The following is a 16,776-nucleotide window of genomic DNA, read 5'->3' as shown; positions in this document are numbered from 1 at the left end:
AAATTAAAAATTCATAGAAGGATGCACTAAATTGATCAATATTGACAGGTAAAGATATTTGCAAAAGTTTCAATGCTTTTCTTTTTAACTTTCTGTTAATCTATATCACAGTTTACACAAAGTTTGAGCAACGGTTTTAAATTTTAATAGAAATGTTTCTTGAGCAGCAAATCAGCTGTCAGAATGATTTCTGAAGGATCATGTGGCACTGAAGACTCGAATACAGATTTGCATCACATGGATAGATTACACAATACTAGCGGTTTTATTGTTGTTGTTTTTAATTAATTATCAAATACATTTTCAGCTATGGTGAGCATAAGAGACTTATCTAATAAACATAACCAAAATGACCAAAATGTTAGATGTTTTGAAATACTTTCTTTTTCAATAAATATAAAAGAGTACACCTATAAAAGAGTAATATGTACACCTGTGTCCTCATATAAGTTAGTAATTTTTTTATTTATAGAACATTTCAAATTGCTGTTTTTGCACTTCATTTAATATCTAATGACTCTTCTCACTCATGGTAAAATCACAGTACCTCTCAATTAGGGACCTTGTGCTCTCTCAGCGTCCTCCCTTTGTTTCATCTGAAAGCTTCAGTGCTGCTCTCCATGGTCCTGAATTGCTGCTTTCACGCCTGATGCTCTCTCACTCTTCAAAGCAGCCACATGGAGAGACAGTCCGTGCACTCTGGGGTGTTCCTGTAATGATTTCAACAATCAGATATTTTGAAAACTTTACATTAATAGTCCTGATTTCTTTTTTTTTTTTTTTGAACATCATCAACAGAACACAATTTTCTTTACTGTAACTATTTAAAGAGAGAGACAGAGAGAACATTAACTTACCCTCATGTCATTCCAAACCCATGACTTTCATTCTTTTGATTTTGGTGAATTTTAGACAAATATTCAGCTCAGTCTTTTCAAGTATAAAAAAGTGAATGAGGACCAAGTTCACAAAATCACAAAAAGCTCTATTCTATCATAAACATATCTTAAAAGGACTATATTCTTAGTCATGCAATAGTTTTATGTGAAGAACAGATCATGATTTATGTATAAAGGTCTACAGATTGGCTTTGTATAGTTAATTCTGGGGCTGTCATTTACTGTCCATTGTAAAGTCAAATTAAATTAAATTATATTAAAAATAATAAACATCTATTCAGTGAAAATCGTGACTATTTATTTCAAAACACAAATACTGTTGATTTCCAAATATAAACACAACAAAACTGTATGTCATCTTCTGATACTCATTTGGCTTCATAATTATTTATGCTAAAGATAAGTAACTTTTGAAAGAGTTTTACAATTTTGTGAAATTACCTCACTTCCTGTGTAACATGAACAAATGTACAAAGCAACAAAAGGCATATGAACGACTTAAGTCATTATTTGCAAATAAATGAACATATAAAGTATGTGTTACCTCACTCTCCATCAGCTTTAGGAAGTTAATGGAGGGTTGATAACAAAATAAAAGTATTCCGACCGAATAAACAAAAAAGCACCACTGTCTGCAACTTCAGAGATGATTATGAAGATATGCTGTGTGACAAATCTCTTTCAAACTTCACAGTTCCTGATTAAAAAAACATTTGCCATAGACATACACGTGACATAAACAATAAGTGCCGTTTTCTCCCAATCACTTGTGGGTAAATCGTTCATATCAGACCTCAGACTGTCTAGACTAGCATAATTTCCCGTTCACATCAAGAATGGTAACAGTTAGTTATAAAAGTCATTCTAACTCTAGTGTGTTGACTTCAGTCTTAGAATGCCTCAACTAGTCGTGTAGTGTGTCCCTGCTTAGAGGAGTCCAAACCAGACCACAACTGTAATAATGACATGGTGGAAATATATCTTTGGGTGATGTCCAGGATGCTTCTTTCCAGCTAATAAATGATAAAAAACTGACCGTGAATAAACTAAATTAAAAGAACATTTTTGTGCACATATTTGAATTATTTACAGTACACAAATACATACATTCACTATCCTATTTTAGTTGTATGTTTTCTGTCTCAAATGGCTAAAATAAATGGTAATGCAACTATTTTGCATGCAGTTCATTTACAAACTTTCCTTGTTCTGTGATGTGGCTTGCTTGCAGATTTGAGCGTTTTACTGGATAACTCAGTCATAGCAGTCTGTATCAATTACTTTAATTAATTTTGCATGAAATAAGAGATCACTGTTTGGTCTACTAAGCACATATGAGACCAATCATCAGAGGACACTCATTCTGTTGCAATTCAAAACTTACTATCATGGCCATAGCCAGGGTGTGAAAATTAGTGAGGTGAGACAGAGATGTAGATGTTTATGAAAGATGTTTTCTGTTTTGAAAGGATGAACACTGTAAAATGATACCATAGACTATTTATTGCATTGTTAGTATTTACTATAGATTGGGGGTGAATCATTGGTATGAATAGGCCTTAAAAAAAGGATAGTCTACATTTACTTTTAAGATAACGGCATGGAGTTTGTTGGATATCGTTGGAATCTCTTTCAGAGCAATTTTTCCATATGAACGCTATAAACATTTACAGATATTTCAAATCAGAGCAATAAACATAACGTTATTCTCTGGTGATGTGGACCTATTGTTATAGATTTCACTCTTGGTGTAAGGAAGACTATAAATAGGGATATGTACATGTTCTGTGTGAATGCTATAGTCTTCTTTTGTAATCATCTCATAATTTGATCAAATTTAAAAATAAAAACATGAACAAAAGAATTGTTAAGGGAATAATTTAGCAAAAAAAATTTATGACTCTCATCCGTAATACTTGCAGTAATAATACATTTGACTACAGGATATAAAATCCCCATAATTTCTCACTCCTGTCTGCTGAATATTCCTACTTTCTTAAGAAACAGACATATTTTGAGTCCATAAGTAGGTGGTGTACCATATTCTAGGTAGAGATAAAATAATTGCAGTAGTTGTACAAGAACTTGAGACTGTCTGGTGGATGTAAATGTGAGGTTGAGAGACAGAGACAATCCGTTTAGATGAGAATATTTGAGTTTGCTTCTGATTCACTTGTACTCCTCGTTTATCCTTTGTTTAGCGTGTTTGTCCCCAGGGTCCAAAGTCCCAGCGTCTGGATTTTTAATGAGTGTGTCCCATGTCTCCTCACAACCAGACCTTCAGGAAACAATGTCCCTGTTACATAGTCATCTCTTCCCACTCCAATTCTACATCACCTGAGAGAACAAACATGATAAAATATGTTTCCATCAAGACGGAGATCTTCAATCACCAGCCTTCACTGCACAAGTCATTGACTGAAGGCTATGTATTTTACCCTCCATCGCATCCAGCGAGTCCATCTTCTCCAGAGCGGAGTAATTTACAAACCATATGGACTGACTGTTTCCTTTTGCAGACAGCAGATCCAGAGTGCACTGATGCAAAAACATGTACTGAGCCTGAGAGAGAGGCATGCAGAATATCTACATCTACAACCACATCTGAGCAGGAGAACATGATCATCTCACACAAGTCTAATGACACTTCACTATTTTTGGCATAAAAAATGAAATGTGTCCATTTTAAAATATGTTTACCAGATTTTGCACCATGCACATCCTCTCATCGCAGAGCTCTGCGACCAGGCCATATATATCCACAAAATCATGATCCCTCGTGATCTATATATAATTAAAAAAAATAAACAATGATTTTTATAAGATTATAAGGTAAATTAAAATTGTGCATTTAAAAAAAAGTGAGATAAAGTAGAAACTGAGAAAGAATTATAAGAAATAAAGTAGCAAAAATGACATAAATTAATTAGCAAGATATAAAACATAAACATGAACATAAAGGCCTAATCAGAAGATATATAATATTATTTGTGAGATATAAAGTCACATTGTCACAATACACAATTATTATAACATGACTATATTGATTGTGAAATAAGTCAATTTTGAGATATGGATTTGCAATTAACGTTTTGAAAAAAAAATGGACTTCAATGCAACTCAAACTCAAACATAAACATGCACCGATAGCTGACTGTAGAGTAAAGCCTCAAGACTTCCTGTTAATCTAATTGGCAGATATATGCACCTGCAGTGGACCGTGATGGTTTTGTTATCATGGCCGCTGTGTGAGCAAACCGCTTTGACAAACCGGACGAGTGTGGAGCTGGACACCGGAAAGCAGTGTTCTGGCCATGTGGTGTAGTTAAAATGATGATTAATCATGTAACTTCCATTCTGGAGAGAGAAAGCGAAAGAGGAAGGGCTAAATGTGTTCTTGGGGATTATTAATCTAACTAACCATCCACATCTGTGTTATCATGCACTCATAGTAAGGCCACAGACATATTCAAGCATGCATATGCAGACTCAGCTACACAATCAGCACATGCAAGCATGCAGCCCCATGCAACACATATTTCTATGGCAACAAAAAACTCAATACTTCAGGGGGCAACAGAGGTTTCTTTAGATTAAACTGGATGCCATTTAACTGGATGTATAAATTCAACTAGCTAGCAAATAAACATGTCAGCAACTTCACTTCAACTGATGCTCTGCTATGACAGCAGTTCACCTAAAAGATAAAAATGACATTGTTTTACCCTCTCCTCTCTGAATGCCCGGACCGTCCAGTCAGGATACACGTCTTCTGTGAGTTTAGTGATTATGATGTCAGCAAAAACAGTAACAGGTTTATTGTCTTCTAGCCAGTACTGATGATAGCGGATCTAAAAGATACAGCCACATAACATGTATCGTTTATTATGATGATGCATGCATATATTTCAGCGGATCGCTGTCATACATTTATTTAATTGTGTTTTAGTTGTGTTTTGGATAATGATTCTTTATATAGACCTACAAGGACGTAAAATTAAATGAGCATGGTTAAAAGTCTGAATTAATGAACAGTGTCTATGTGACGGACTGAAAATATTACAGTGAAAGATAAAAGTACTGAGTAATAATAGGTAACCCAAAACTATTCTTTTTTTTCTCTCTTTCTTCAGTTCAAGTATTTAAAAGAGTCTAAAAAGTTATTCTAATGCTACACAGAATTAAGTGTATTCTGATTGAGGCCTGTAGGTGGCGCATTGCACTAGAGTGATGAGGAATGACGTTAGGGTCAAAAGGGCAAAGTCATTAAAAGAAAGCGCCAAAACGCTGCAGACACTAATGTGTGTTCTCTCATCATTTTATACAGGTATGTAAAATGTTTGTATGGATCAATATCGATCAATTGTGACACTTGAGACATTCATAAATGCTTTAAGACTCTGTTTGTTCAGTTTAATTGATTGTGAGTGTTCAAATGATTATTTTATTTGTAATTCCGTCGATGCAATCTCCAGATGAGTAAACAGTCTAAATTCATGAAGCTTATAGATGATGGTATGTGTAAGTAAGAGGTTTAAAACAATTATACAACAACAACTATAGTTCAGGTGTAATCTTGATAGATTTTCCAGGTTGAGCTGTATAATGGGTTGTATTGTGTTTACTCACACCATTTTGTTATGTGTAAAAGTGAAATTCAAAATGATGTTTTTCTCTAAAAATATACACTAGTAAGTGTTTAAAAACATATCTACATTAGTGGAGACTGTTAATCATTATTGATTGGTTATTTCATCGGAGTTATTCTGTCTGTTTCATAGAAAGTATTCTGATTTCTCTTTGTTTAGAACTTTAATATATATATAAAATGGATAAAGTGAAACGTTAAAGTGTTGAGTGAAAACGGTGTGATGTTACAAGACAAGACACATGTAAAGTTGTATCCAGATGTTATTAAAGTTGCTCAAAAGTGTAAAATAGAAGAGAAATGGTCAAATGTATTACACTAGCTGACTTAATGGACATACATTTAAATGCTGTGAGTTAAATTGTATGCATGACCTGTTATGAATGAGTTACACTTACCTGTTACCTGAAAAGGTTTTAAAAAAAAAGGGCAAAGTCAAAAAAGAAAGCGCCAAAACGCTGCAGACACTAATGTGTGTTCTCTCATCATTTTATACAGTTACCATATCTCATCCTTCTTTGTTGAGACCGGTAACATCTACATATTACACACATACTCTTAAAATAAAATAAAGCATGTACAATAAATAAAAAAATAATCAATTCAGACATATAAATTATTACCGTTTCTACTTTTACTTTTTAAAGGTTAATAGATGAAACAACATTTTTATGGTGGGTAGAAAATGTGCATATTTATATTTTTTATATCGATTTTATACATTAAATAAATACAAAAAATATATATTTTTCACTGTACAAATTTGAATAAATTCTTCTATTTAATATATAAAATCCATTTATGTAGTGAAAAATTTTAATATAATATATATCTGCCTTTATATTTTAGGAAGGAAGTCTCTCACAAAGACATTATGATATTTATGAGTCAATGGCATCAAAACGAAAGAAAAAAGTTATTTGTGGGACTCCTGGGACTGGGACTCACTGACATCAGACTGTAAAACCGTAGAAAATATTTTTAAGATTGTATTTATAGAGTATATATTAACATATATGTAATGGCTATATTGTATCATTCAAACACACACATACACACCCGGCCCTTCTCAAAGCATTGAGAGCATGATGATGGTTTTGGTCCCCATTTCCCAAATCATCCTCCAGAAGTCTGTGATGGTATAAGCAGAGGATCCTGAGTGGCTATAAACTCATTAGGACACAGATAGCCCTGAGACACAGACACAAGAGCTTGGGCCAATTCAATTAAAGTTGTGCCTCTGTATAAAAGAGAGAGACAGCTGATACTGTAAGTGGGCTGCTCTCGAGCTCTTACAGAGATGAAGCTGGCAATTGATGTAGTCTGACCCCGGCATTCCTGGCTCAGACAGTATCCAAAGAGCACATGTTAAAATATGTGTTAACGTTTATAGAAAGCAGGCCTGGTAAGTTTCAAAGAAATAAATATCTTAGAAATGTAAATTCTGTCATCATGATCATACCTTCACATCATTCAGAGCCTGCATGACTTTTTTGGAACAAAAATAAAACATTCTGAACAACAACAACACAAAAAAACATATAAAAATAGTTCATGAGATCATTTCTAACTGTGATATGATAATCTGTAGTACTAGTAGCTCCATTTTGCATATTTACATTTGAGAAGATTCTCAACTAAGAACGGGTAAAATTTGCTCTGTTCATCATGCAAAGCTATCAAGATTTTATTTATTTTATATTATTTTTGAGAATGAATACTTTTATTCTTTTATTTGTAACTTTGTAACTAAAAAAAAAAAATTAAGCAGTACAACAATTTTCAACATTTATAATAATCAGAAATGTTTCTCGGGCAGCATATCAGCATATAAGAATGATTTCTGAAGAATCATGTGACACTGAAGACTGGAGTAATGATGCTGAAAATACATCTTTGCTTCACATGAATAAATTACATTCTAAAAGAAAAACTGTATTTTAAATTGAAATATAATTTCACAATGTTCCTGTTTTTTCTCTAATTTTCTTTTGAATGTTATGGGACACTTTCTGAGGTGCATTTATGTCCTTTATGGAGCTTGACAGCCTGTTAACATTCTATTAAACCTCATCTTTTGTGTTGCATAGAACAAAACAAAAAAAGTCAAGCAGGTTTGAAATGAGTTACTAAACAATGACAGAATAAAAAAATTTCATACGGGGTTTAATGTTTGTGAATCAATTTTTGGAGCGATTCCACGGCAGGTCAGCGTCTGATGTGGCCAGATCTTGAAGCAGTTTCTGCAGCTTCTGCAACACAACAGAAAATGTCTTATTATGAAACACACCAAAAAGAAAATCAATCAACCACAAAATGTCTACAATCAGAATGAAGTTTCACCGAAACTCAATTTTCATTTCACTAGTACTCTCTTTCTCTCTCACCCACCTACACACATTTAATACGAAAACTCACAGCAAACTCCTCCTGAAACTTGGCATTGTCATTAGCACAAAGATCTTCCACATGCTGAAGAAATGATTTCTTACTGATTGGCCTGCAAATGTGTGAGGGAGAGATAAACAGAGCATAAACATACCAAAAACAAAACCATAAATAATCATCATCTTTAGCAATACAGAAAGCATTATTACAGACAAAGGAATAAGAAAAAAAATAAAAAAAGAGATCTCTTTCCCTTACTTAAGAAATTTCCTGTAAGTTAGCAGCCAGGTACATTAGACATTAGAGAATTTTATGGCCTTGCACTGAAAAATTTGGTTACTTTTTCACTTCCAGTGATAAATAGATGTATAAAATGTTCAAGGTTCAGGTTTATTGTAAGCCCATGTGAAGTTCACCACACCATCTAATAAGAGTAAGACATAAACATAAAACCAGTCAGAGAGTCACTCTATGTGATCTTTCAGAAGAAATACACAAAGCAGAGCAGAACTGCAGAGTAGCATTATGAAAGCGAAAAGCCCCAAATTATGGCAAAGCAGATAATTTAGTGTGGCATATTCATTCATATTAAAACATTCAACACCAGGTACTAACAGCGCAACATGCAACTAGGAAAATAAAATGTGTTATCGTGAAAACGAATGAAAATACTGATACTACACGTCACATGGGACCATGCATCATCTAAACACCAACATCTGTTCATATATGTTTGGGTAAGGGCAAAATGCACAAGATATAGGCAGATGCAAAATGCCAGGATACAAGGGCATTATGAGAAGCAAGTGCTCCAAGTGTGCAGTTTTCCTCTGCTTTACTGCAGAGAGGAACTGCTTTTTTGACTTTCACAAGGCATGAAGAGAATGAAATGAAATGAAACTAATGAATAGTGAATTTCAATGAGACAGGTTCCAGGTTCCTGGTTATTATTACCAGACATTTCAGATAACTGTTGAAATTATATAATGTTTTTACTGTATAAATGTTTGTTTAAATATTTCACTAAGTATGAGATGGATTTGTTGAGTCTTGTTTTAAATAAAATTAGTTTTTTGAAAAAAAAATGTTGATTTTATGGTACTTTCCATGATTGCATATTGTTGCCATACGGCAACAATTTACCAACAACCCCCCCTATAACTTTTTTTTTTTACAATTATAATTTTTTTTTTTTTACAATTTTTTTTTACATCTGTTATTTAGCTCATTTTAAGTAATAAAAACATGCAAAACATTTTTTACCATGTCTAAGTAATATTTCATGCAATAGAGGGTTAATGTTAGTTAATGTATTAATTAACATGAACAAACAATGAACAATTCCTTTATTACTGTATTTATTAATCTTTGTTAATGTTAGTTAATGACAATACAGTTATTCATGGTTAGTTATTCACAGTGCATTAACTAATGTTAACAAGCACAACTTTTGATTTGAATAATGCATTAGTAAATGTTGAAATGAACATTAAGATTCATGTTAACTAAAGTAGTTAACTAGCATTAATTAATGGAACCTTATTCTAAAGTTTTACAGAGTAAAGAGTACAGATACTCATTCAAAAATGTAGTGAAGTAGCGAGTAAAAGTTGCTAATATCTTTGGTACTCAGAACAACTGCAAAGTACCCGAAAAGATACTTAAGTATAGTAAATAGATACATTTATTCAAGTACTTTACACCTCTGTAAAAGTTGTCCATACGACAAAACTATGACAGAATTATTATTTTTGGGTGACCTATCTCTTTAACTCAATGTGAAACACCTGACAGTATACAAAAAACAATACTGAAAGTATGAAAATCTGAGAGGGAAAGAGGGAAAATGAGAGTGAAACATCACGGCTGAGCTCGGTGCAATAATATTGTAACAATCCTTGTGTGCTACACGCATTCATACCTGCGGTTCTGACCCTTTCTGAGTACAGTACTCACAGTCTGTGTACTGGACAGATAACCGTACTTCAACACTGCATCAACATTACAACAAAGTATAACAATAAACCTTTCAAATGTATGTAAGGCCAAATTTTCTGCAGACTTTAAAAATTATTTATGCTCAAGAATAATTTCTTATTTTTATCAGTGTTCTAAACATTGTTTTTTTTTTCAGGAGTATTCGTTGAATAGAACTTTCAAAAGAACAAGAAATCTTTTGTACCATTATAAATGTCTTTACTGTCACCTTTGATCAGTTTAATGCATTCTTGCTGAAAAAAGTATTAATATCTTTTAAAAAAAAGAAAATAAATTTAAAGTGCCATTACTGCTAATGTTAAATGTACATTTATAATACCTGCTGGTTCAGAAACAATGACCTGGACTTTTTGGATTGGTTCATGGTCATCTAAGAAACATTCAAGCATCTCAATGGTGATGGTCTTGGAGGTAGAGATGATGATTGTTCAGAACAGCCAGTGGCCTCCTCAACTTTGGGTGGTGCTAAATAAACCCGCCAGAATCTTAAAATGAAAGTCACTTCAGCAAAATAGTACGGCTAACTTACAAAGCATTGAGTTTTTCACACCTGTGGTGACCTGAACCTCTGAACTTGGTCCTAAACCGGCTCCATTCATGGCTGCTATCTGCAACAAGTACAAAAGAAATGCATTTAGCCTAAGTGTGAAAGTCAGCAAACAGCAACAAGTACCATTCTGTGCAAGTAGAGTTTCAGTATTTAAAACCAGAGGGAATAAAAACATAATGCAAACATTGCTTTCCATTTTTCGGCACTGCTTCTCTGTTGTTACCTAGATACAGCTTTAAATAGCTGCTGCCAGTGCTCACAGTGGTATCAGATGATGCAAACGTACCATAGTTCAGTACAATCTCAGTAAAAAAGGTACAAAAGCTGTCTTTGGGGGGGTACACTTTCAAAAAGCACTAATAAGTAACATGTACTTTATTTACAAATAATGTATTTTTAAACTCTTAATATGTACCTTTGAGGTACTAATACAGTATGTACTATTTAGGGGAAAATAGGATACAAAGATGTACTTTTTAGTTTTTGTATCTTAGGGTACTGCCCCAGTGACAGCTTTGTACCTTTTTCATTTGCCTTTGAGTTTGTGTAAAGGCTCCTAAAATGTTTAGGATTTAGTTTCCTACCCTTATGCTGTAATTCAATTCACCCTTCGGTCCATCTTTAATGGCCGTCATGGTATTATTAGGGTTGCTGATCACAGGAAGGCTGTTGATGTAGAGTTGTCCATTGCGATAGACGGCAACATAGTACAGTATAGGCACTGATGTTTCCATTTGGCTTATTATCCAGTGGAGAGAATGCTACATAAATATGTGCCACTTCCTCTGGGATCACCGTCAATGTCACGTGGGTCTTTGGGCTCTGGGAAAACATGACCATGAATGTCACAAATAGTTCATGCATGCATGCATTCAATGGATCTCTGATAATCAAGTATGCACAAACATCCTCACTGTCCTCCAGGGTTCTGACGAGGATGGGTTCAGATGCTTTGTCGTCTGTGCGAGCGTTGGAAAGCTGTCCCGTGACGGCGGTGATGACAATAGAGTACAGGGTAAATGCTGTCAGGTTCCTGACAACCACCGCTCCGACCTCCTCTAAATACCGCACTAGGCTTATGCTATATCGCAAACCTTCCAACTGGAAGAGGAAAAGGAGAAACTCACATAGAAACTTTCAGAAAGTCAACAAGATTTCTCAAGTTTATGAACTTGAACTGTGATGTGAATGATGTATGTGGTGGGCCCTGAGATGACCGATGGTTTGTCCCAACTGAATATAAGTTGTTGTTTTTTTTCTTCAACTTTGACTTAAGACTTCATTTTTTCAATTTCAATTTATTAGGTCAAACTTATTCTGAATTCAAATTTCAAAGCCATGCCTTAAAGAGTCAGTGTTTAAAAAACTTCACATTTTCAAAGATCAAACATCTGTGTTTCTGTGGAAATGAAAAATGGCAAATAGCCTCCATCACAGCATCTGAAAAATCATCAAGAGTTAAGATCATAGATACAGGAAAGAAGAGAAAAGCAGAGAGAGACAGACTGATTGTGTTTGTCTGGAGCATGTTCTGTGTCCGAGATATTGCTTTGTGCTGGACTGAGCTGCTGAAGCTGGGTGATTCTCCAATAACCTCAAACCAATCAGACACCATCACTCACAAAGAGCCAAACGGGACCATGGCATTATTTATTCATATAGGATACTTTCAAAATCTCAGACACCAGGGAAAAAAACCTTCATCTGTCTCAGGTCACATCTGTCTTTGCACCGTTTTTCCCAAAATCACACAAAAATGTCTTATGACACTTACCTAAAACTTCGGCATGCGGTATAGATTCTGAAATCAGGTCAGCATATTCATATAAACACATATGGAATTAAATAATTCATTTTAGAAGGGCACAAATGTGAGAGTATGTGAAAGCATATAATAAAAGCTTAGAGCTTTACAAATAAAGCATATAGCTGCTTCAAGAGAAATATTTTGAGCAGATCTCTGACCGGCAGATTTAGGCAAATTTGAGCACAGTTTGAGACATTGTTGAGATCTTTTTTTTTTTTTAAGTATCTGATATTACTGTGCTCTTTATCTTAGGACAAACATCTCAGATTGCTCTCAAACTGTTTTATGATGTTTCTTAAGTGAAACTGACACATTTACAATGTTTTTGAAGATAAATATATAACATGTTGCATAATGCACCCAGAAACTTACAACAATGTGCTATTTTCTATTTTCAACAAATCCCATGAGAGGAAATGCAAGCTGGGATAGTCTAGAGACCGACAAATAAAAGGCTTTGAGATCAGACCGACTTGGTTTCATGTTTAGGGCTCAACAATCCCAGTTTGCAGCTTGAAGGAAGTTTCTCCTTTCACAAAATGTGCTGAATGTGTTCGGTGTGCATGCATGGGTGTGTTTATGAGTTTCACTGTGATTCTTTTGAGAGTCTAATCTGTTGGAAAAGTGGTGCAGAGCTGACACATTGTGTGGAGGGTCAGAGGGGCCTGCAAATCAGAGAAATGATTTACCATAATGGGAGGGCAATGCTGTTTTGTGATACTGTGGGTTTTTTTTCAGAACCTAGCGAGCTGCCTCCCTCTCAAGGCTAAATGAAGCTAAACCTTACAACAGACTGAATAAATACGTCCAGAAAGATGTAAAACGTTCTGTTATTTTCCATGAATCTTTTTAGTACCAAGTAAAATATACTCTTTCGATCTTTTAAAATTTCAGGGCTGGTAAGATTTTGAAAGAAGTCTCTTATGCTCACCAAGGTTGCATTTATCTGAGCATTTGATCACAATGTCAGATAACTGTTTTTTGTTTAATATATTTTAAGATTTAATTTATTACTTTAATGTAATTAATTTAAATCTAATATTTTCCACATCTCCAAATGTTTGAACAGTTCATTAAAGTATACACTTGCGATGCTGCTACTAATTTTGGCCAAAATGCATATGGCCTACACATTAGAAACAGGCTTATGATGTCTAAAAGTGTAGTCTAGGTGGTTTGGAACAAAATGTGTTTGTGTTTACCTAATTTTATGGTACTGAATGTGATGTTAATCAGCATTCCTCCATCTCTGAGTCAAGTCCAGCTGCTCATGGAGGCATTATATTGATCCAGTCCATCCACACTCAACACCACTGATGTATCCGTCACATTGGTGACAAACTAATAGCTCAGATTCCTAACACACAACTGTAAGTTTCAATCTAGTATGACAACAGCCGGGTCAGTATCATTCAATTTCCTGGCGATTAGGAATTTTGACGGGGAACCGGGTACTCTTGTTTAGGAAAAACAGCTATTATAGACCCAATACTGTGGAAAAGGACTTCATTCTCGAATATGACCCTTATTTGTCCTGTTTTATGGTGTTCTTGAATTTTTATTAACATAATAAATAGTACAAAGAGGACAGGCACCATGGCTCAACATGTGCCGAGATGTGGGACTTTATAATTGAAGGTGTATTCATACACGAACACTGAGGAGTTTCGAGTTAGTAAAGATTTTTTTAATGTTTCTGAAAGAAGTTATGGCCACCAAGGATGCATTTATTCGATCAGATTTTTTTAGTTTCATTCCTCCAGTCTTCAGTTCCCCATGATCCTTCAGAAATCTTTTTATAATGCCGATTTGCTGCTGAAGAAAGAAAGAATTCTAGTGCAAACTGTGATACTTTTTGAGAACTATTTGATGAAAAGAATGTTCAAAAGATTTTTGAGAAGTTTAGAGAGGAGACCAGGTGAGAGTAGCGGTGGAGGAGGTAGTTTTCACTAAAGCCAGATCCCGCAGGGGTGAATCCAGCTCTGAAAGGCAGAGGGAGGCATGCTAAGAGATCTCAGAAGTGTTTAAGGGTTCTTCTGTATGTATATGAAACATAACTGGCTCAATACCATCCTCTAGTGTCATAACGAAGATGTAGTCTTCATTGGTCAGTAGACTTTTCCCAACGGCAGTGGACGCCGCCACACGTATCTTATAACTGCTGTACTTGTCCAGACCTGTGGATATAAGCATATGTAGTGTTATATGGCAGCCTCAAAACTATTAAACACTTATACTTCATCATACTTGTAGGCCATACTTAAAAATGTCTGGATGTCCTTGCATTAGATATAAAATATTAGAGCAGGATGAATCTGCAAACAATTTTATAATTTAAATTAAGTATCTTTGGTGTTGCTGATTTTTAGTGGATGCATGAAGTTCAAAGGGGTGTGGCATAAGTGCCTAAATAATTTTGGCATCAGTGTATATTTTTATTCCATTTTCCTATCATAAAATGACCAATTTTGAATCTACCATTCAAAAGTTATTCAAGTTTGGAGTCAAATTTTCTTGAAAGAAGCCTCTTGTGCTCACCAAGGCTGCATTTATTTGATATAAAATACAGAAAATACAGTAATAATGCAAAATATTATTACAATTTAAAAGAACAGTTCCCTAATTTACTATATTTTAAAATTGTATTTATTCCTGTGGTGCAAAGCTGACTTTTCAGCATCATTATTACTCTAGTCTTCAGTGTCATGTAATCCTTCTGAAATCATGCTTATGTGATGATTTCTTGCCCAATAAACATTTCTTAGAAACATTATTATAGATGAAAAAACAGTTGTACTGCTTAATATTTTTGTGGAAACCTTGATGGACCATTTTTTTTCAGGATTCTTTGATGAATAGAAAGTACAAAAGAACAACATTTATTTGAAATATAAATCTTTCATAACATTATAAATATAATCCTTGCTGAATAAACGTAAATGATTAACTTCTTTAAAAAAACACTTTTGAATGGCAGTGTACTTAGAGTATTAGTGTGTTACCAGTGAGCACTGTAGTGGTGGTGTCTGTCATCTTTTGTAATTGCTGATTTGTAAGGAGATTTTCTGCATACACAGTGTAGTGAGTTATCTTGCCATTAGGGTTGAGCGGGGACGCCCAAGTAACAAGGATAGACATAGAGGTCAGGTTCTGATAGGACACATTCTGAGCAGAGCTGGGCACTGTGTGGAAACACTGGGGTCACTGTACTTTATACAGTGCTTGTATGTTACAACTAATGTACTTCAACTCAGAAGTCTAAGGGTATTTTACCCTGTTCAGTTGCTTTTTACTGCAACTTCTGTGGAAGATCCCTCTTCTATGATGTTCTTTGCCATTACACTAAATGTCTACTCTGTGAAAGGACCCACATGTGGTCAGATGACAAGTCTGCAGTCTCCTCAGTGGCTGGTAGGACTGTCAATCAAAAAGCACAACCAATCAGAAAACAGAAAACACAAGCAACAGAGCACAACAATGACTGCACACATTTAGCACCCATGATAATTATAACGAATTTCTGGAAGCAAATGAACTACCAGAACAACATTACAGACTTTACAAAATAGTATTTCGATTTACAAAATTATTCGAGAAAATGCTTCCCACGAAGCACTGTGAATTCCAATAAGTAATCAAATAAAAAATTATGGTAACTGTTGACTGTAAGTCATGGACTTCTGTAAGGACTAAGCATAAAATACTTATTTAAATAAATAAATAAAAAATTCTGATTTATATAAAATGCCTATATTTTATATCAAATGTACATAAGAATAAAACTATATGAATTTAAAATATTTTTATATCAAAATGTACATTAGAATACAGGTCACAGTTGCTCTTTTCACCAATTTCAACCAGTTTTCACGGTGACAGTGACTCTGATTGGTGGATTTATCTTTAGGATTATGAGTAGGGGAATAAACATATTCAGCATTGAATCCTTTGAGGCCATGAAACAAAATATAATTTGAAATGAAAGCAAACCTAAGTGAAAAAATAACCTTTCTTGTTTTTCAATGCATTTAATAAGCAGTTTCTTATTCAGCACCAACTAGCTCTGTATTAAAAATTAATTTCCTCCAGCCAAATGAACCCAATTAAAGGTATAATTAGAGATAGCTGACTTCGCAGACAGACTTAATTACATCGAGACCGGCTAAATATAAACCTCATTTATAACTCTCATTTACTCTGACCCCGGAGTCTGAACAGTTACAGACGTTGCAAACACTTACACATTCCCAGAGCCTTCTGTTCTCCAAACAGATGAATCAAAAATTGAATTGTTTGTGTGACATGGCTCCCAATATGTCACCATCAAGCATACACAAACACAGTTTGAGAAAACACATGACACCAAAGATCAATCATAGCGGAGGCCATGTGACGGTAACCTGCATGTCTGAAGGAACTATTCATTCTTCACTGTAGCGGAAAATACACAAGATGAATTTGTGGCAATTCATCCATGAACCACAAC

The sequence above is a fragment of the Carassius gibelio genome, chromosome A18 (assembly GCF_023724105.1).
Source record: "Carassius gibelio isolate Cgi1373 ecotype wild population from Czech Republic chromosome A18, carGib1.2-hapl.c, whole genome shotgun sequence".
NCBI lineage: Eukaryota > Metazoa > Chordata > Actinopteri > Cypriniformes > Cyprinidae > Carassius > Carassius gibelio.
The sequence above is the reverse complement of the archived record's forward strand: the minus strand, read 5'-3'. Positions refer to the sequence as shown.